This window comes from Spinacia oleracea, chromosome 5 (genome assembly GCF_020520425.1).
Source record: "Spinacia oleracea cultivar Varoflay chromosome 5, BTI_SOV_V1, whole genome shotgun sequence".
NCBI lineage: Eukaryota > Viridiplantae > Streptophyta > Magnoliopsida > Caryophyllales > Amaranthaceae > Spinacia > Spinacia oleracea.
In genome coordinates this window covers 1,683,823-1,705,221 of record NC_079491.1, presented here as the reverse complement: position 1 = coordinate 1,705,221, position 21,399 = coordinate 1,683,823, and the positions used below count along the sequence as shown (strand labels likewise).

Below are 21,399 nucleotides of genomic sequence, written 5' to 3'. Positions count from 1 at the left end.
AGTCTGTCAGTCTGTCACTATAGTAGAGATTAAGGGGTAATAATAATAACAAACCGAGTTATAACTAACTCCAAATATCACTATTTCGTTATCACTTTTATAATTGGTATTGAATGGTAATGAAAATTACGGAATAATTAGTTTTGATTTAAGAGAAACTCATGCGTGTTCAAGATTGGATGCGCATTAATTACCTTGAAAATCGGTATGTGTGAAACTTTACTTTCACAATCAGTGGCGAATATTGAATAGTTTTACAATATGGGTTAGTAGAAGAATTAAGCAGGATGTCCGATATGGAATTTATACAAGTATATTAAACTTTTAAGGGGTTTGAAATTAAACTAATAAATAATACACTAATTCAATATGTTAAAAACTTAATTAAAAGTCATTCTTAAGCAAGTTGAATTCACATCTCATTCACTTGATCTCATTTAATGTAATTCACATTATTTTTCTAAAAGAAATAGATTCATGGTTTACTTGTTATATAATTAAGATTTGAACTCATGATCTCAACTATCAACACGCTAGATAGAGATCGAGTTAATCATTGTGCTATGTAAATATTAGATTTTCCTTTATAAACAACAAAATTATAGGAAATTCTGAACTTAGATTAGGGTTTTGTGGGGCTATTAAGTAGTTGATCACGGATTGTAGATAGCTAAGTTGATTTGATGTTTCGTTATTTTCATTATCACTTTCATCTTAAATTGGTGTTTTTTCTGGTCAATTAATGAAGCGCCTAATTAATTCTTGTGTCAAATTAAGAAGCATAATTACTTCTAGTTGCTCTTGTTTGCTGCATTTAATTTGGACAATCTTTGTAATATAATTAGTAGGTGTAATTACGTCGCCAATACACTAACATGAAACACTATGGAGAACCATGCAAATAGTGAGATCTAAAGTGTGAAATTCTGGTAATGATGCGGTTTGTTCACCTGATTTTCACTTATTTTTTCTTAGCTTGAATTTATTTCATTTGAACTTATTAGAACTTATCATAAACTTAGGCTTTGTTATGTTCACCTTATTTCCACTTATTTCAGAAAAATTAAATTCAGATAAGTTCAGATAAGATGAATCTTGGAAAAATAAGGATTATCAAGTATGATTTACAACAAAAATAAGTTAGGAAAAATTCTAATAAGTTCAGACAAGATAGGTTTAGAAATAATAAGTGAATGTACATAAATATATTTTAAGAAATACGTATCTGAATATTATAGCTTAAGTATCTGAATATAATTATCAGAACTTGTGTAACCCTTATTTTTCCTGAATGTACATAAATATATTTTAAGAAATACGTGAAAATAAGGTGAAACGAACATGGCCCAAGTATTGTGAGAAGTAACTAAGTGTAGTTATTACCCTCTTAGAAAGTCGAAGCTTGTATACTTGTTAAAATAAGTTTTGGCAAAAATAAGTTACACAAGAATAGGTTTTCTTTTTTTTCTTTTTTTTTTTGACATTGGGTACACTAGAATAAGTTGATGTGAATAGAACCTAACTTATTTAATACGAAGTACAAAATTTACGCAAATTAGTTAACTCTTTTCTACCTCATTTGTATAGATTGTCTATTAGGACATTTCACCTATTTAAAATGTGACTTTGCGAAATTTAATACATGTCAATTAAAACGACCATAATTTTTTTTAGTAGTGTTATAAAAATAGATTATTTGTTAAGGTAATTAGAATTACTAATTCTAATTACCTTAACATTAATACATTATTGCATATCGCTGAATCTAAACTAAATAAATTATACTGTACGTAGTATATTAAGCTGACGAGAATATAGTTAATGATTTAACATAAGCTTTTCTTTGATGTGAACTTTATAGACAAAATGTCACTTGTTGTGAATTGTTTTCCCTAAATGAAGAATTCCAAAGATAAACTTTTTTTTATCATATTTTTTTTTTGGTATATCTTTGAGTTTGTTTTGTTTTTTACGTATAATGTACTATATATAGAACTATTATAAAAATAAAAAAAAAAAAAAAAAAAACTATTTTTTATTTCTCCCTTCTGGCAGTATTAAGGTAATTGGCTGCTAATTAATAGTTTATTCTCCCCAATCAAATCAAAAATAAACTAATTTGGCATATATAGCTGATACAGACTGCTAAATAGCTTTTTTTCGTTATTTTTTTGTTTCAAAATTAAGGGTCCTTTTTTTATTGGGAAAAAAAGGAAGAATGTAGGAAAAGTGGGACGCCAAAACCGCATGGCCATCACATATATACTTATAAAATTCAAACCATTTTGTATGTGCTTTAATTATGATTAGGACTTAGGGTTCAATAATGAGTATAAGACATGAATACATGATTATTATCTTACATTAGATAACAAGGATTTTATTTTGTGGGTCACCTTTTTTTTTTTATATATATTATAACATTATACTGCATATCAAGAATAATTTGCTTTAAAATACATCTACCGACGTATTGGCGTATATTATAGACATAGGGAAATATGTCGTCTAATACCTCGTAAGATTCTATATTAATTTAAAATCGATCAGGATCGGAGTACACGTTAGTGTAGATTGCATGGATATAGATAGGTCATCAATAATTTAAACGAAATAGAAATTAATTCAAGAAATAATAGAAGAGTACGTATAAGAAAAAAGACAAATTAAAGTATGCATGCAAACAAAGCTCCACGTCAGTAATTCCATTCTGAAACCAATAATTGCAATTGTACAGATAGTTCACTTAAACTATACGTACAATACTCCATTCTTAAATTAAACATCAAGAGAAAGGCTCAAATATAATAATTTTAATATCCTCTCGATCACATGGTCTTAGGTCAATACGACATAACCTAATACCCCAGCACAAGCCATCTTTTACCTTGCCAATCACCTCCCATTTTACACTTTCTGTTTTTCTACTCCCGAGTCTATACTTGTAACAAACTGATAATTAATGTTTGTACGCGATACGTACAGTCATCTCATACGTGAATAATCATCAATCAAAGATAAAAAAAAAGAGACAAAGTATGCATGCAAACAAAGCTCCACGTCAGTAATTCCATTCTAAAACAAATAATTACAATAATACAAACAATTCACTAAAACTATACGTACGTACAATACTCCATTCTTAAATTAAACTTCATTAGAAATGGTCAAATTCAATAATTTTAATATCCTCTCGGTCACATGTTCTCGGGCCAATACAATGTTACCTAATTCTCCGTACTGAGTATTTCTGCACAAACCACCTTCTGTTTATCAACTCCTTAGTCTATACTGATAACAATGTACACGATATAATCATCTCATACGTGAATAATCATCAATCTAGCACATATATACAGAATCTTAAAATGTTCACATCATCTCATACGTGAATAATCATCAATCTAGCACATATACATGCATAATCTCAAAATTTTCACACCAAATTCTTTTGTTCTTATGAATCATTACTCAAATATAGTTCATATAATTTACGTGACAATTATGCATGGATGATGCAGGCCACACATGCAGAAACACGTATATTTGCGGCGCAACATGGATTATCAACATTATTGGAGGGATGATTCTCCAATAGCGTGACAAAGTGTATTAAGGCTGCTTGCTTTTGCTTCCTCATTTTAATTTGGTGAATGACTCACTAATTTCTTGTATTTCTCTCTCATACTCTTTCTCTTTCTTTCTTTCTTTCTTTTCTCTCTCTATGACAACCATTCCCCATTTAGACAGCTGTCACTTGTATAATGGAGCCACATGTTGCGTCATCAAACATAGTATATGTGTCAAATTTTACCGAGAAAAGACATAGCGTATAGTCTTTATTAGTCTGCGCCATTAAGGGACCTTGTGCTAATTGTCAATCGATTATAATTGAATTAGATGAATAATGATATTTAGCACGGTTTGAAAGAACATGCATGGTAGAACTATGTGATCTATAAAGTAACTAATTATCTTAACTATTATTCAATAATATAATACATCAATATTCGTTAGCGGATATCATATTCAAAATTAATGAAAATTATAAATCAGTAACCTAATTGTCATGTCAAAACAATATTATTGAATCGAGTTTATTAGTTTGCGTCATTAAGGGACCTTGTGCTAATTGTCAATCGATTATAATTGAATTAGAAGAATAATGGTATTTAGTACGGTTTCAATAGAAATTACGGTTACTAGAGTTCTTAAAATGAACTTCTCTTTATATTGAGATGTGGTGAACATTAGGGTTTAATTAATTGAGGAATGGAGTAGGTATATATATATGTCAACATTTATAAGTAGTTATGTTGATCAATTTTAAGTTCACTATCTTACATATTAGGGTTCCTCGATTGGATTAATGAAGAGAACATGGTAGAACTATGTGATTTATAAAGTAATTAATTATCTAAACTATTATTCAATAATATATATATAATACATCAATATTCGTTATCGGATATCATATTCAAAATTAATGAAAATTATAAATCAGTAACCTAATTGTCATATCAAATCAATATTATTGAATCGAGTTTTCAAATATTTTGATCGTTTTGCACAACCTAGCTTAATTGATGTCAAGTGTTATCTAGTATTATCATTATGATGATCAATATACCCCTCAAATTTTTGTCAAGATGACATTAATAATTAGAACTAGTTTTGTACAATTGCCTTGAATTGATTATTGCCACAACTCACATCACCAACAATCATGATTGGAGGAGGAAATTAATATACATTCTATCCAATATTATATGCTTATGGATATAAATTTCTTAGGTTTTCGAAGTTTATTGGTCGATTTTTATTTTTATTTTTTATTTTAATTTTTTTTTGGAAAATTAGTCGATTATTTTTTAAGAACATATATACAACCCACCATATTTTAATTATTGGTTGATCCTGAAAATGACATAGATCGATCTTTGTCCTTGAAATAGTTTGAGTTTGGATGGAATCTTATTATTGTCCTAAAATAAGGGAGCTTTTGCCAAATCAGCCTTTTAGGATGTATATGATGTGTAATATTTAGGATACGAATCTATCTTATACTATAATGATTGTGGGTAGTAACAATATATGAGCTTCAACATGAAGCTTAATTAGCTTTTTATTGATTGAGGGAGATGCAGTATTTAAGATGTCATAGCACGCACTTAAATAACACAAATTCTTATTTACAAGTGGTGTACAATAAATATTATACACCGGAGTAAAAATTGACAGAAAATGCTTAAAACTTACCTTTATATATGTAAAAAGTTAACTATTTTTTAGTGATAAATTTTTTCATTTTAATACAAAAAAATCTTCAAAATCACTCATAATATATCAAAATTAATCATTCAACCTTTTAAAATGTTTATCTATCAACTTTTTATTTATAATATAAAAGTTATAAAAAACTAGGTTAAAGTTACAAAAAAACTGCATAAAAGTTATCTTGGTGTACAATAAATTTATTGTACATCTTGTGCGCACAAGACCTTTTGCTTAAAAAATCTTTTAATTTCCTATAAGACGCTCTATAAGAAATTGTACCATTAACGACGGAAAATGTTGTCGTTAAAGGCCAATAATCGTTGATTAATGACGGGATTTCCTGTCGCGAACCCGTCATAAAAGGGGGCCGTCGTTAATGGAAAATTCCGTCGTTAACCCGCCATAAAAGACATTTGTGACGGTTATTCCCGTCTTTGTTTGATTGTTAGCCCCGTCGCAAAAGATTTTTGCGACGGGATTTTGACCCGTCGTTATTAGGTTGTCATTAAAAATAGAAATTCTTGTAGTGACGCTCTATATCGGGGCTAGAAACTTTTAAGCAGTTTTGGAGTGTCTTTTAGAGGGGATCGGAGTTCTATTTACCTGGTCGAACCGACGAACCAGATCTAATAAGTTCACTCTCTTGCAATCATGTTTCGCAGGTCCAATAAGGTCAATCGTATTTAATTGGGTCCAATAAGTACAGATAAATCCATATAAGTTTAGTTCATAAAAATCAGATATGTTTGGTACAATTGAATTTGACTGGAATAAATGTATTTTTGCTGAAAATATTATCTGAACTGAACTTATTTTTGCTGAAAATATTATCTGAACTTATTTTTACTGAAAAAGTCAAAATAAGTTAAAACCATTGGTTTATTTTTAATTATACATTAAGAAGTGATTTAAAAGGAATAATTGTGTTAAGGTGAACTTTATTGGTAAATAAAGCGACTTTTATTCTATAATTCTATAATAAAGTAATTTTTAATCATTTTTAGAGTAATTTCACACACATCTTACAATATTATTTATTGTACACTCTGTTTTATTTAAGAGTTTTGTGGAAAATTTTCCATTAGGTTACGATCGACAAGTTCATTTTAGAATTAGGTTAAGATGCACATGTTCATTAGGGGTCACAAAACTTAACAATGGTAACGTACGTGACGCAATTCACTTAATCCTAATAGCCTAAGAACAACACGTCCTTCTTATTTCCTTTAAACTTGTGAAACAATTTTCTGAATTTTGTCCTTTTGGATAAATAATATACCATCAAAATCAAATTAATTAAAGGTTAAAAAAAATAAAAAAAAAATAAAAAAATAGGGAAGCAGTGACGACATTTTATACTTTATTGATCTAATAAGTCAGAACTTTTGTGTTAAGCAATCAAAGGCAATTTCCTTCTTTTAGAAAGGATTCCTTAATCACATAATCTTTCTTTAAGATAAAATTGGCTACTTTCTCAACAAGGAAAATAGAACTGATAGAAGTGACCTTCTACTCGATCATTTGTGCATATCTAAATAGGACTACATATTACTATTAGACTTTATGGAGTATATTGTACTTCCTCTGTCTCTAAAATATTTACAGATGCAGTGTAACAGAGTGTATAATATAAGAGTTTTCATTTAAAGGCATGAAAGCGTATAGTTTGCCATATATATATCCATTGTGATCATAAACTTTTAGCATTTTATACAGAGCATCGGTCAGTGCGTTCTATATTTTCACATGATTTTAATTTATCTGAATTTATCTGAAATATTTACTTGACTAACACTTGTTTGGACTTATCGATCATGTATATATGAGCATATTTTTTAGAACTGTTTGTCCTAAAATAAGTGAACATCTATTACTTTATATTAAAAACAGACAACAGGAATGACACGTGTCACTTCCTGGTGCGAAAATTTCCTGGCAAAAATCATTTTCGTAAAAAAATTATGTATTATAAATTAGGGCAATAATAGATACTACTAAGTAGCAATAATTTTGCTAATATTTTAGTCAAATCGGTAATGTTAATATGGAAAACATATTACTCGATATGTTGGTCACATTAGCATATTACACATATAATATGTATATTATACGAATACATTTAAATGAGTATATTCAAAATTTTATAATTATGCATGTAGTAGTTTGGGGATATTCAGTTAAATATTTTATAAAAAACTGTTCACAATCCGTGTGTGCACGGGATCTAATCTAGTAAGGTATATTGAGCGGTGCAATCTTTAATAGTTGTACATTTAAACATTATTCCTTAGCTTAAACTTGGAGAACAAGTTTTGTGCTCGTGATTAGGGCTCTAGGCTCCTTTTGGCAAGACTATTGGGAAGTTACTTGTTTTCTTTTCTACATACGTAAAGCTTTTACATATATTCTAAATGTTCATACTTCATATATAGTTCATGCTTGTGCGAATATTCCATCTAATTTTCCTTTTTCCTAATCATAAGAAGTCAAAAGTTACTTGGATATTAAGTTTATAAATATAAATATAATAAAATAAGATATCTTGTATGTAAGTCACTAGATCAAACATTAGAGTATAAGGTCGATACTCGATATATTTAACAAATTATATATTGTGCAACTTTGTATTTGTTGGAACTTTTTAAAAAAAAAGTAAGGATTAAAGAGGTTTTGATCTAGCAATAAAAATCGATGGTTTATTTATGATAGGTTACAATTTACAAGTTAAAATCTCACATCTTATATTGTAATGCTCTCGTATATCATATGAAAAATAAAAGTGGGGTCAGACGAAACATTATAATTAATCTAGTAACATTTGTTAATTACTCATCTTTTAACATCGAAAAAACTAAGCTAACTAATTTAATTACCCTTTGTCCTTTGACCATAAGAATTTTTTATTTCTAAAGATAGTAATATTATTACAAATGTACATTTTCACTATTTTATGTCTTTGTTACCCATCATGTTTCCCATTAGATTAAAATTTCTTACATACACCCGGATGTATAATACGGAGTAAAATTTATTTTTCCTAAATTTATATTATCTTAACTTAACTGAATTTATATGAGGTTATTTCTTCAGAAATAATTCAAAATAAGCTGAACATATCAGAGCCTTAATCAACTCTGATTAATTTGACCCCAAATTTTCTCATAATTAAATGGTTTTTCTCCCCCCACCTCATGGCTATTAGGCTAGATATTAGTTAGTGATTGGGAAGCATTTTTCGATGGTAGTTGAGCTATATTTTCAATAAAAAAATATATCTTAATTTTTTTTTTTTTTTAAAGTAAAAAAGTCCTTACAATAATAAATGGTGTAATCTGACCTTAAATTACGAAAATGATTGAGCTAAAATATGGGCCCCCATTTATCCCTATGTAACCCCTAAGCCTAACTTTGGGTTTCTTGATTGGGCCCATTATTAGAAGTCACTAATAGAGTGATTGAACGTGGAATATAAGTTTTGTTCAAAACTAGTTGGAGAAAGTTACAACTCAAGGCAAGAAGTTCTTGTTAATTTACCCGAATTTGTCATTTAACTCACTTTATAAAGCGAGTAATTTTATGCATTAAGTGTTACTTCCCTCCGTTTCTAAAAAAATGTCTCATAGTTACAAGGTTAAATTATTTTTTACCACCTAAAAAAAATGACAAATTGTTTTTTACCACCTAAAAATAAAATAAAAATTGTTTTTTACCACCTCTTAATCGGAAAAAAATGCAAGGAAACGTTATGCTAATCCATTTCACCGACTATATTTTTTGTTTCCTTCTCTTCTCCCACGATTTTCATGCATATAAGCTACCATTTTCCATTACTTCCCATTAATTCACATAACGTTTTCATCCATTTTGTAGTTAAGAGGTGGTAAAAGACAATTTACATTTTATTTTTAGGTGGTAAAAAACAATTTTTATTGTTTAGGTGGTAAAAATAATTTTTAACCTAGTTAAATATACTTTATTAAAAGTTAGGTTAAACATACTAACATAGGTTAATAAAGTTGCCCATGAGAGAGATACAGAGAGGTCGAATAAGTGGGAAAATTTATTACTTCGTATATAAAGTATGGAGCAGTCTCAAAGAGACATGCATCTTAAAGGGGAAAAAGAGACAATAAAAAAGGGATGGAACTGAAGGAATACGTTATACGAAGTAATTTATTTTTGGCTAATGATATATGTAACCCTAGCGTAATGTAAATGTCAACTAACTTAATTAGTAAAATTTAAGGGGGTGATACACTGATACCGAATATCTGGGATCAAATATCGTTTACGTCATTAATCGTTTTGGCCTTTGTGGCTCTTTACCAACCCAAAAAAAAAATACATGCAACACTTGATGGAATTCTCAATGTTGAATTTTCACACAGATATGATCGTGCCGAAAATCTAATCAAATGTCATAATCCAATTAAGATAAGGTAAATAAAATAATCATCAAATTTTGAAAACCATATAATATAACTATGAATCAAATTAAAGGAGTTCATATGTAGATGCAAATCTTGTAGATAGAAAATTAGATCAATTGGTGTAAACATGCACCAGATGTCAACATAAATAATGGATAATGGATATATGTAAGTATTATTAACATTATTATCGATCATTCATATTCTTGAACAAGAGAAATGCCCTAATATAATCTTAGAAATATACAAAATATAATCATGTTGAAAACCAACGTATCAACGTATAGTTGGCAGTTGACAGCATTATTCTATGATTTATTTTTGAAAATTAACTTAAGAATATTCTTTGTGTATCAATTTGCTATGACCAGGTAATCATGTTATAAATTTGGATTATTAGCGTATCTTATGACACGTAGTATAATAGTATGTCTCTTAACTTGGTGACTGGACAAGACTTTGGTAGAGTACATGTTTATTTTCATCTTCTTTAGCTTAGCTTTTAATCCCGAAAAGGCTACATATACCCATGGGTATGGAATAGTGTTATACTCTGGGCTGTGGTCGGTTTAGATTTATAAATTGCATGTAGGGTTGTTATTTTAGATTTAAATTTAAATCTCATGTGAGGTTGCTTATGTGAAAACAACCAATGAGAGCTCAGGGTATGACATTATTCCATACCCGGGGGTATATGTATCAGCTTCCTTTTAATCCGATCGTTAAAGAGACATACTATTATACTATTCCGAACAGAGAGGGAAAGGACGGCGGTTTTTTGAACAGGGAAGGGAACGTCGGCGGTTTTAGGGTGGCCGGTGGCGACAGTTTTAAGTGGTCGTGGCGACGGTTTTTTTAATGTGGCATCAATTTTTGGGTGGCCGGTGGCGGCGGTGTTGATGGTCGGATAAAACAGGGAAGAGAAGGAGATCGAGAAGGGGGAGGGGTGAAGTGAGGGTTGAATGTGTTCTAAATGGTAATAACGTACTTTCATCACAAAACGCGGGCGTTTTTAGCGAATAAGAACGTCGAATAAAAATCCTCCATTATTTATGGATATTGTATATATTGTTATTATTTATGGAATACGGAGTATAAAATAGCTAGGGGTCAACCCTATGTATACATCTAATCCCTCTAACTCCTTGAGCAGCACAATTGATGTTTCTTGTTAAAACACATTATTCTTAGCCAACACAAACATGTTATTGACTCTGTTCCTTAACGTTTTTTACACTTACTATTGTACCTACTACAATGCAATATTTAACTATTAATATGTCAATTTTCGTATGTGAACAAAATATAAGAAGTTATATTTTAAAAATACATACCGAGAAATCTAACAAGATCTTACATAATAACGTTTTGATGTCCATTATAGTGAGAACTTACGGTCAAAATTTTCATATTTTGGACATATATTCCAAAGCGTAAAGAACTTTCGTGAAACGAACGAAGGTAGTACATTTAAGGGTCAGTAGAACTAGATATCAAATTGTCCTAGTGACCTGCATTCTTCAACAAACTTGCAGATCAACAGAAGTGCAAAATTCCACTCCCCTAGTAAAATTTCTTTAATGAGAGACCAAATTGTGCAAATACAAATACAATTTTTAGAAGTTGGATCACATATAAGTTTGATTGTGAGACTTGACAATAAGCTCCTAGTGTTGTAAATTACATGTAACTTATAAAATCTGATGACTACTGGTAGTTACATACTGGCAAGGCTCCCATGAGAAAAACCTAATGTCATTGATCTTCCTGAAACTGATATTGTGGGGCTGACAGCTTCGCGGTCTTCATTTTCAAAGTTGGCCTTTCCTGTTAACATCTTTAGTGCTATCTGTGCTACTTCTGCAAACCATTCATCCTCTGGCAAAGAACTGCACAAGGTGGTTTCAGAAACAAATAAATTTAAGCATTTTTTTAGCATGTTTACTAGTGATTAGTGGCCGGTGAATATGAAGAAATTATACTAATCATGTTACTGAAATAAACTAACCTGTAAGGATCAATCCCAGTAGCAGAAACTGCATCTATTGCTCTAGCAATGATGTTTTTAGCTACCTGTTGGAGATTTCGAGACAAGAACCGGCCTTGGGATGCAAAAAGCATCACAAACTCCATATCTAAGTAAAACTACTACAACAACAACAACAACAAAAAAAAAAAGAAAAAAAGAAGGAAGTTTTCATAATTGATAGGAACGCGTAACTTATAATAAGATTACTTGTGTGAGAGTGTGAATGAATATTTATATCCCACCTGCTGAAGGCCAAAAGGACCTAAAGTATTGGTCCCTTGCTCTATTTCTTCCCAAAAGGTATGATCATCAGAAATCCACAAAATCACTGTCTCTGTCAATCTTATTAGCAGTAATGTCGCGAACCTTTCCCTTCCTACAAACATCTCCGATGCAAGTGAAGCTATCTGACTCAACCTCATGTACAACTCCTAATAAAAACACCACAAAAAAACACTAGTTTTATTGTGATATTTATAGGCTTACAAATTGCAGGCTTGTAACCCATGCATCAAAGGTCGTAAAACATTGTTTTTTATCGGTGAAGAGAACACAGACTTAATTATGTGATAGAAGATGTGAAGGTTAGAACCTGAAAAATTGAAGAAGGGAACCATTCAGGTTCCTCAGCATAACCATCCAATCTAGTGTACAGATGTGCTGTAAGTCGAAGTTCACCATCGTCAGTAAAGATAAGCTCAAGGGCGTGTTGTCTGCAGAAGCTGTCTCTTAACCTGTCAACAGATTTCTGTAGCCTCTTCTTCCAGTCTCTCTGCTATAGTACACGGTTTTGTCTGTCTATATCTCTTCTTGAAGGTTCTTCATCCCTAATAGTATGGTTTAAGGGCAACATCTTTGCAACAGCACGTGGGAGAAACTCGTCAGCTAGAAGGAGTGCATTAGCTAGCAAAGCTAGTTGTTGGGCTTCACTCTCGGCCACCTTGATAATTGGGACTCCTAAACCATCTTGGGTTGCCTCGGTGATTGATACCGGGAACGCGCTTATTAGGGTGTTCACGTAGGAATGGAAAACTTGTATTAACCCTTCGAGCAATGGAGTCCCCAATTGTAAAGTCTCTAGGGGTTCCACGTCTTCAAAAAGATCCTGAAGGAGCAAGCTCTTGAGTATATGTAATGAAACTGATAGAATATAAAACTAATCTTAGGGCTTTAACCACCAACTTAAGCTTATGGTTGAGTTGGTCCTCTGATATGGTATCAGAGTGATACAAAGGTCAAGGTTCAAATCTCGTCCACCCCTCCTTTCAAAGTGGAATATTTCACGCTAATACAAGAAATGATATTGGAAAAATTTCATACCTGGACCATAGAATTGAATCTATTGGCACTGCTACTGAGCCTAGATTGATTCACACCCCCTCCATGTGGATGTTTCAGAGACCAGTCGTCAGAAGAAGCAAGAGCAGCACAATTCTGTTCAATCCTTCTCAGATTAGCACTAAGTGCCTTCTCAACAAGTGGCTTGAAATCTTTCAGAAGAACGGGAGAGAGTGAAAGTCCTTGAGACTCGAGCAATTAACAATGTCCTAAACAAATCTGCACGCACTGAGCAGCTGCTCTCAGATTCCCTGAAGCAGCTGACTGAGCAAGGGATTGCCTCCTTACCAAAACACCAAAGTTCCCAGTTTCCTTAACCGCACAAGTCACTAATTCTGATGTATATGAAGTATCCTCCCCAAAAACAGCCAGAGAATCACTTGAAGCTTGAGCAATGGTGGAGAACACGAGCTGTGAGAGACTAGTGCAATAAGCTGCACCCGGACTAGCATTAAAAGTTGCTGCAGGCTTCAAAATTTGCATAGTGTGGTGAAGTTTTTGATGATGTGCATTCAGAAGTAATGTATGAGCCCTTGGACCATCCCCAGGTCTTTTAAGTGCCGTTACAACTACTCTTCTCTCGGAAGCTTTTGTAGAAGACTGACTAGCTGTTTCGACTAGTTGATCAGCTAACTTCAGTCTACTTGCCATAATGGCGTTTTGAAGTGATATCAGAATCGTTGGTTTAAGGGATCCCCTGTCATTGGCATCTTCCACCACTCTATCTGCTTCGTCTAAGGATGTTAATGCTTCCTCCACCCTTCTCTCTGCTAGGAGCACTTCCAGGGACTCGAGGAATTCATTCAACCATATCTCAATCCTGGTAACCTCGTTATTTGTATTCCTTGACATGTCTTCGTCTGTTGGACCTTCTAGACCTGGTGATAAAGAGTTTACATGGACTCCATCTGATAAGCCATGAACAACTGTTGCTTGAGCTAATAACAGGTTTCGAAGTGATAGAAGTTGACCCTCTAGTGCTGATATTTCCTTTGCAGTCCTGCAAGTTGGTTGAGTTGTATCAGTTTCTGAATTTCTTTTGTAGCAATGGTTTTTGCACTAGTGAGACCGTCTAACAAAAACTTAGTACGATAAATCAAAAGTTGCGCCACAATAAGTAAAAAAACATACTGCAAGATGGTTTCATATAAGACTTTACCACGATAATAAATGTTAAAGAGACGTGACAGAAATGAATAAAATTTCGGAGAGATAATTATGATGACCGTATAAAAGCAGAATAATTTGCATAAACACTCTTGCGCATCTCCTCAGCCGATGCCTTCTTAAGTTCCTTGAGATACATTGTTAAATGCTTTAGCTCCTAGTAAACAGAATAAAATCAAATCAATAAATAAATGAAGATCGACGTAAAAATAAGTACATGATAAAAACATAGAAATATTAAATCATAAAAAACATTACAATTTCTTAGATTTTAGCTACTTTAACAACATGGAGTATAATCTCTAATTTTGCCATAAAATTATTACAAAGTAATTAATCTAATTCTAAAAATATCAAACCTTTTCCGCCATTCTATGACATTTTGAATCGATGAAGACATCAGGATCAAATTGGGAACTTTTAAAGACCTTAAGACGTTCGCCAAGGGAGAGCTTCGATTCCTTCTCGAAATCATTGGAGTCTCCAAAACTTAGTTCCCTTGCTCCTATCACCATAGGATCCATCTTTTCTTCTTATTATTTTCCTTAAATTATGATTTAAGGAATTTAATAAAATAAATATCCTCAAAAGTTTCCTAATTAATACCAAAGACGAAACAAAATAGCCTTTTATTTTTATCTTCTTAACTAGATTGTTAAAGAAATGATAATTTTTAATGCAGAAGGGGAACCTTAGAAAGAAAGAAGAAGAAGAGTGATGATCCGTGATGTCCAGTAAGAGGAAAAATAGAACAACAATCTCCTTGGTGTTAGGTAATGGTAGTATACCTTCAAAAAAAAAGGTAATGGTAGTTTGCACGTGTACTGTGGGCCCACTGACGGTTAGGATTTGTTTTTTTTTTTAACTAACTTTCCCAAAAGAAATATTAACCTAAGAAAAATATTATTAATGGACGATATATAATTTCACAACTTGGTTACATTACTGATTGTATATAGGAAATATAACATAATAGACAAAGGATACTAGCTAACATTAGATTTCTAAACGAACACAATTCTAATTTCATAAACAATATACACTAACAATATACATTAATTAACACGCTAATTTTATACCATAATAATCGCTAATATACACGAAAAATATGCTTCAATACGCCCTAATTTTAGGAATATTAGGTATAATTTTTTTTTAAAATCCGCGCACAAGATCTGCACGGTGGACATGGGAGTCGCGCACAGTTATTGCTTGGCTCCCATGTCCGCACCAAGCAGATCTTGTGCTTAGCCGACATGGCCACCACACATTTTCTGTGCGCAGCAGCCATGTTGACCAAGCACAAGATCTGCTTGGTGGATATGGGAGCCAAGCAATAACCGTGCGCGGCTCCCATGGCCATCATGCAATATTTGTGTGCCGCTTTACAATGGTAAAAATAAAAATAAAAATTTCGATTTTTACCTCCTCCAACATTGATGCTTCGTCGACACACCACCCCTCACCAAAGTCGACCTCCGTGAGGCCCACCTCTAGCTTCATTGATGCATTATGAACAAACGTAGCGTTACGGTGATAAATGGAAATAAACACATGCCACTTTTCTGGCGAGATTAGGTGGTAGCTATATGAGTTAAGGAGTTTGCAAAAAAAATAAAAATTGTTGCCGGAATTAATGGTTTCCGGCGAGAAAATATGAACGTCGGCGGGAGGGGGAGGGGTGAAAAAAAATGAAGGGGGAGAGGGGTAACTTTTTATAAGGGCAAATATGTACTTTCACGTTAAAAACGCGGACGATATTAGCGTACGCGGATGTCGAATAACGATACACTAATTTTTTCGGATTGATTAATAATACACTCAGAATTCATACTTTAAAACATTAACATTGATAACATTAAATTTTAAATACTCTAGTATAAGAGAGTAACAACTTAATTATTTTAGGTAGATACTAAACTACTCAGTGGCGGATTTCTATATGGCTCGGGTGGGCACAGTCTCTACGGGCGGAAAATTTCACGGTGTATTTTTAATTAGGCTCCCCTAAATTTTGTGTATAATTATATAAATTACATATTATATTACTTAATTCTTCTATCAAACTCCTTCATAAAAGTGTCCAAATTCTACCACCGAAACAGGAGATAAAGAACGGGAGGAAGTACTATGGTGCAAGTAGGAGAATTTAATTTAATTTATGCATTACTTGCTGACTGATATTTTAGATTCTTTTGGACCCAAAATTAAATTAGATATTAGAAGTAGACTCTTTCAGTTAAGGGGTTCTTTTTTTTAGTAAGCAAAAATTAATTTAATAATGAAGTCTCATACAACATATATAAGAGAAACATGGATGTAATAAGTACATAACAAACTGAATTAAATAAAGGTTTCCTTCATCGAAGTTATGGTCGTTGAATAAATTTTGCACTGTATAACATATCTAGTATATAACGCTGAAATATACAACTTTTTCAGAGAGAGAGTATAATAATTTATTGTACTTATCGTGATGATGGTTTTGCTTAATTCATCTAACTGCACTTGAAAATTTGATGTTTTGGGCCAGGGAGGAGTAGGGATGTCAGTGGGGCGGGTTTTATAGGAGACCCGCCCCGCATCCGCCCCAAGTAGGCGGGGATGGAGGTAGGTTTGGCGGGTGATGGGGCGGGGATGGGTATAAAAATCATACCCGCCATGGGTGATGGGGCGGTTGTGGATTTTGTGTTGGACCCGCCCCATCCCCGCCCGCCCCGCCCCATCCCCACCCACCCCGTCCCATCCCCACCCGCCCCGCTTGATACTCGTCAACCCTATCCGAATATCATTCCCTAAGTGAATTGAACAATTTAAAGAACATAAAAAGTTGACCAATTTTTTTATGCGTTTGGATTGGTTTGTAGTATTTGATATTATGAATTAAGGCAAAACTTCTAATTTTATGTGTTAAAATTTTTTTGTGGGTATTGATGCGGATATGGGGCGGGGATGAGACGGGGATGGATACCCAGGCTGGTGGTGGGGCCGGGATGGATTTTAGTTTGTACCCGTTGGGGCGGGGATGGGGATGAATTTTGTACCCGCCATGGGTGATGGGGCGGGGATGGGGATGAAAATTTTAGGTGGGGATGGGGATGGAGGGACATATATCCGCATCCACCCCGCCCCATTGACATCCCTAGGGAGGAGTCGGGAGTTTCAAGCACAAAAATCCACCACTAGGGAACGGGAAACAAAATATAATAAAATTTACTAACTCCATTACAAGGAAACAAAGATAAACCCTTCTATATTGTACGGATCACTCAGTCTTAGGCTGCGTTCTATTCGCCTGATTTACACTTATTTTTCCTGAACTTATCTTATCTGAACTTATCTGAACTTAACTGAACTTATCTGAACTTATTAGAACTTATCAAAACTTATTTTAGTTGTAAATTGTACTTGGTCAACCCTTATTTTTCCTGAACTTATCTTATCTGAACTTATCTGAACTTAACTGAACTTATCTGAACTTATTTTTCCTGAAATAAGTGGAAATAAGGTGAACATAACAGGGCCTTAATCGTTAGGCGAAAACATAATTAGTCAGAAAAACAAACTCATGTAGAAAACGCTCGATTGGTAGCCGGTAATAATGAATGGAATGAGAACAAATCCAAGTGTCAGTTGGCAATAAAAAAATAACATCACGATGTCAGTGTCCATGGTAATGAAATATTATCTCAAATATAATATTTTTCTCCATAAATTTACAGTCCCACCCAATACCACTACTGATTCCTCAAATAGTCAAAAGGTAATGGATGGTAATTAGGGATGACCAGGCCCAGACCCGGTTGGACCCTGCCAATTTTTAAGGGTCTGGGTCTAGTTATTTGAGACCCAATGGATCTAGGGCGGATCTGGATCCATGTGTTTAAAAATGGGTCTGGGTCTAGGTCCAATATTCTAAGACCCGGTCCAAATTCGCCCCATGAACCCGGACAATTATTAGAAATTAGAAATAGTCTAATTAGATACATGCCTACATTAGTTTTTTGGCACTAATTTGCGAATTGTGATAATATATGTATCGAATGTGAATATGTGATGGTAAATTACGGTTAGATTAATGGCGTGGGAAAATTTTCTAAGACAAAAATGTTAAAAATAAAAAAATAACACTAGATCCATTTTTGACCCGAGACCCATTAGACCTATTAGATCTGGGTATGGGTCTGAATTTTTCAGACCCAATGGATCTGGGGCGGTTCTGGGTTCGCCTAAAAAATATGGGTATGGGTCTCACCAGATCAGGTCCAGATCCGGCCCATGCCCATCCCTATTTGTAATGAAAATTTATGAACAAAAAAAATATAAATACTCGGTAGATGCTTTTGAGTGAGCTTGCATTACCATAGAATTGAAATTGATTTTCTTTACAAATTTACACACAAATTCATTCTCATTGACGCCGTTTATGATCGGTTGCCAAACGGTAATGCTGACAAACCCTGACCCGACCTGATAACCCGACTCGAACCCGGCCTGAAATTACTGAGAGAAATTCGGACCCGACCTGAACTGAACCCGAATGACCTGAAATTGACCCGATTTGACCCATTTATCATATTTTGTAGTAATATTAAGTTGTACAATATTTTTGATATTTTTTGACACACCCCAAAATCGACGCGAAATCAAACCCGAAACTGACATATTGACCCGAATTGCCACCCCTACCAGGCCGTAAGTACTCTGTATTTCACAAGGTGGGCCCGATTCAACTATATGGGTTGATTTGGTGAATACCATATTAGTATCTTAATTTGTTGATAGTTTTGTGACTTTTGTGTTGTTTCAATCACCACTCCATGCAGAGAGGCTCTTGCCTATCTGTCTTATACATATAATACATGAGCACGTCCAGCTGGATTACTATACACTTTATTGTACTCGATCGAATCTACAACACAAGCCTAGTCAAGAAATGTATAATTAATTGGAGTAATTGGTAACCAACATAAGTTGGTGGAGTTGGTGGGGAACTCACCTTGTGACTTGGAGGTCACAAGTTCGAGCCCCATCAATTACGAAATGCTTGGGAGTGACTCAAGCAATCACCTGCGGAGTTGGACTGGTTCACCTGTTCTAGGTGCTGGTTCAGTTAGGGTCCATTATTCTTACCTATTAAAAAATAAAAAAATAAAAAATTAGAGTAATTGGACTTTGGAACTCAAATTAGGGCACATGATCGTACTTCTTTATTTTCTTTCTCCAATATGATCAATACATATCCTTAATTAGAAAATTCTTTCGAAAGTTCTTGTATATATGCATAATTAGACAACAAGAGCATAATGTAAACTAAAATTTATATACTCGTACATGAGTGCACGTTATAATGAAATATCTATGTAAATATAGATTTATACAATACCTAAGTTATTCAAACAGGTGAACATATATGTTAAAATTATGAGCGTAGTATATTATGATTATAAATAGGAATATTTTTGTCCTCGTTTCCAATATAATTGCCAATGCCACCTCACCCCTTCTTTAAAAATGGAAGTTTAAATAAAGAACACAGAGATTTAACGTGGTTCAGTAACAATGTGTTAGCTACATCCACAGGCGGATGAGAGAAAATATTTATTGATTTTTGAATTTTGAGGAGTACATATTACAAAATACAAATACAACTAGGTTAGGACTTATAGAGTTTATATAGTACGAAATACTATTTAGACAGATGTGGAAAAACCCAGAAAATTGACTCAAAACAGATAACCCAAGTCCAGAATAACAGATCCTCGTGATGGAACGTTGCAGTCAGAGGTTTGATCGATTCAAGGCATATTCTAACCATGAGATTGCAAAATATTTTTATTGAATTGTAATGAAAAAGAACCAATACTTAATTGTGGATAGGTTAACTACATTGCTACTTGTTACTACCTCCGTTTCTGAAAGTTCTTTACGCTTTGGAAAATGTGCCCAAAGTATAAAAACTTTGACCGTAAATTCTCACTATTATATACATCAAAATATTACATGTAAGATCTTGTCAGATTGGTCTTGGTATGTATTTTCACAATATCAAATTTTTATAATTTTTTCACATACGAAATTGGATATATTAGTAGTTAAATATTGCATTGGAGTTTGTGCAAATAGTAACTGTAAAGATCTTTTTGAAACGGAGGAAGTATAACATAATGCCAAAGTGTTTCTTTCTTGGATCGGACCCCCCAACATTATTGCCTTTATAAGCCAAATTGGTAGATCTGTCATTGAATAGATCAATCAAATCTAGTCTCTTATATGTACTCATGGGAGGGACGGAACATAGGGAGGACTAGTGGGAGCCTTGTAAAATCGCGAAGTCATGGATTTCTAAATTTTGATTTTAAAAAAATATTGATGTGAATTTTTAAAATTTTGAAATATAAACCTATAAAACAAATATATTTCCTCCGCTCTGGAACTACCGCACCATTTGTTTTTTACATTATTCACACTATGACTTTGGCCATTTTTTGTGATTCGTCCGTAAGGAAATTTTAGTCATGCGAGGTCATGTTAGATTCGTATCGATATATATTTTCTAAATATTAATTTTTTATAATTTTTACTTGCTTACGATTTGAGATATTAAGATTTAAAGTAATGGTTATAGAAGTAAAAGTCAATCATGGTGCGATATTTCCGAAACAGAGGAATTATATTTCTTATATCTCAAATCACTAATAATTATTTTTATACATAGCCCCCTACAGATATGAAACTAAGTTTTCTGGTCCTGCCTCTATATATGTAATGAATTAAATAGCAAATTCAACTTATTGAAGTATTTGGAATTAGAAATAAGATTGAGGTGGCTCAAAGTACGTACTTGTATAAGGTCTACGAAGGTACTCTTTTGAAGCAAGTCTTCCCAAACAACATATGTGATTATGTGAGTGTCCCATGCACAATGATGAAAGATGAGAGCGTAATCACTTAATTAATAGGGTAATACAAACTTTTATATAAGATGATCTTATATAAAAGACCGCTTTAGTGTAATATAAGTTAAACAATATAATGGAAACAATTAATTAAACAATGAAACTAATTAGCTAAGCACTAGAACCAATTGGTTATGAACTGGAACCAATTGGTTAAGCAATGGAACCAATTAGTTAAGCAATATATGGTTTTAAGGTG

At 33.0% G+C, this 21,399-nt stretch overlaps 1 pseudogene; it reads right to left on the bottom strand.

Moving 5' to 3' along the window:
* Positions 1-11,309: 11,309 nt before the first annotated feature.
* On the bottom strand, positions 11,310-14,765 carry LOC110794288 (exocyst complex component EXO84A-like; annotated as a pseudogene).
* Between the last annotated feature and the right edge of the window lie 6,634 nt (positions 14,766-21,399).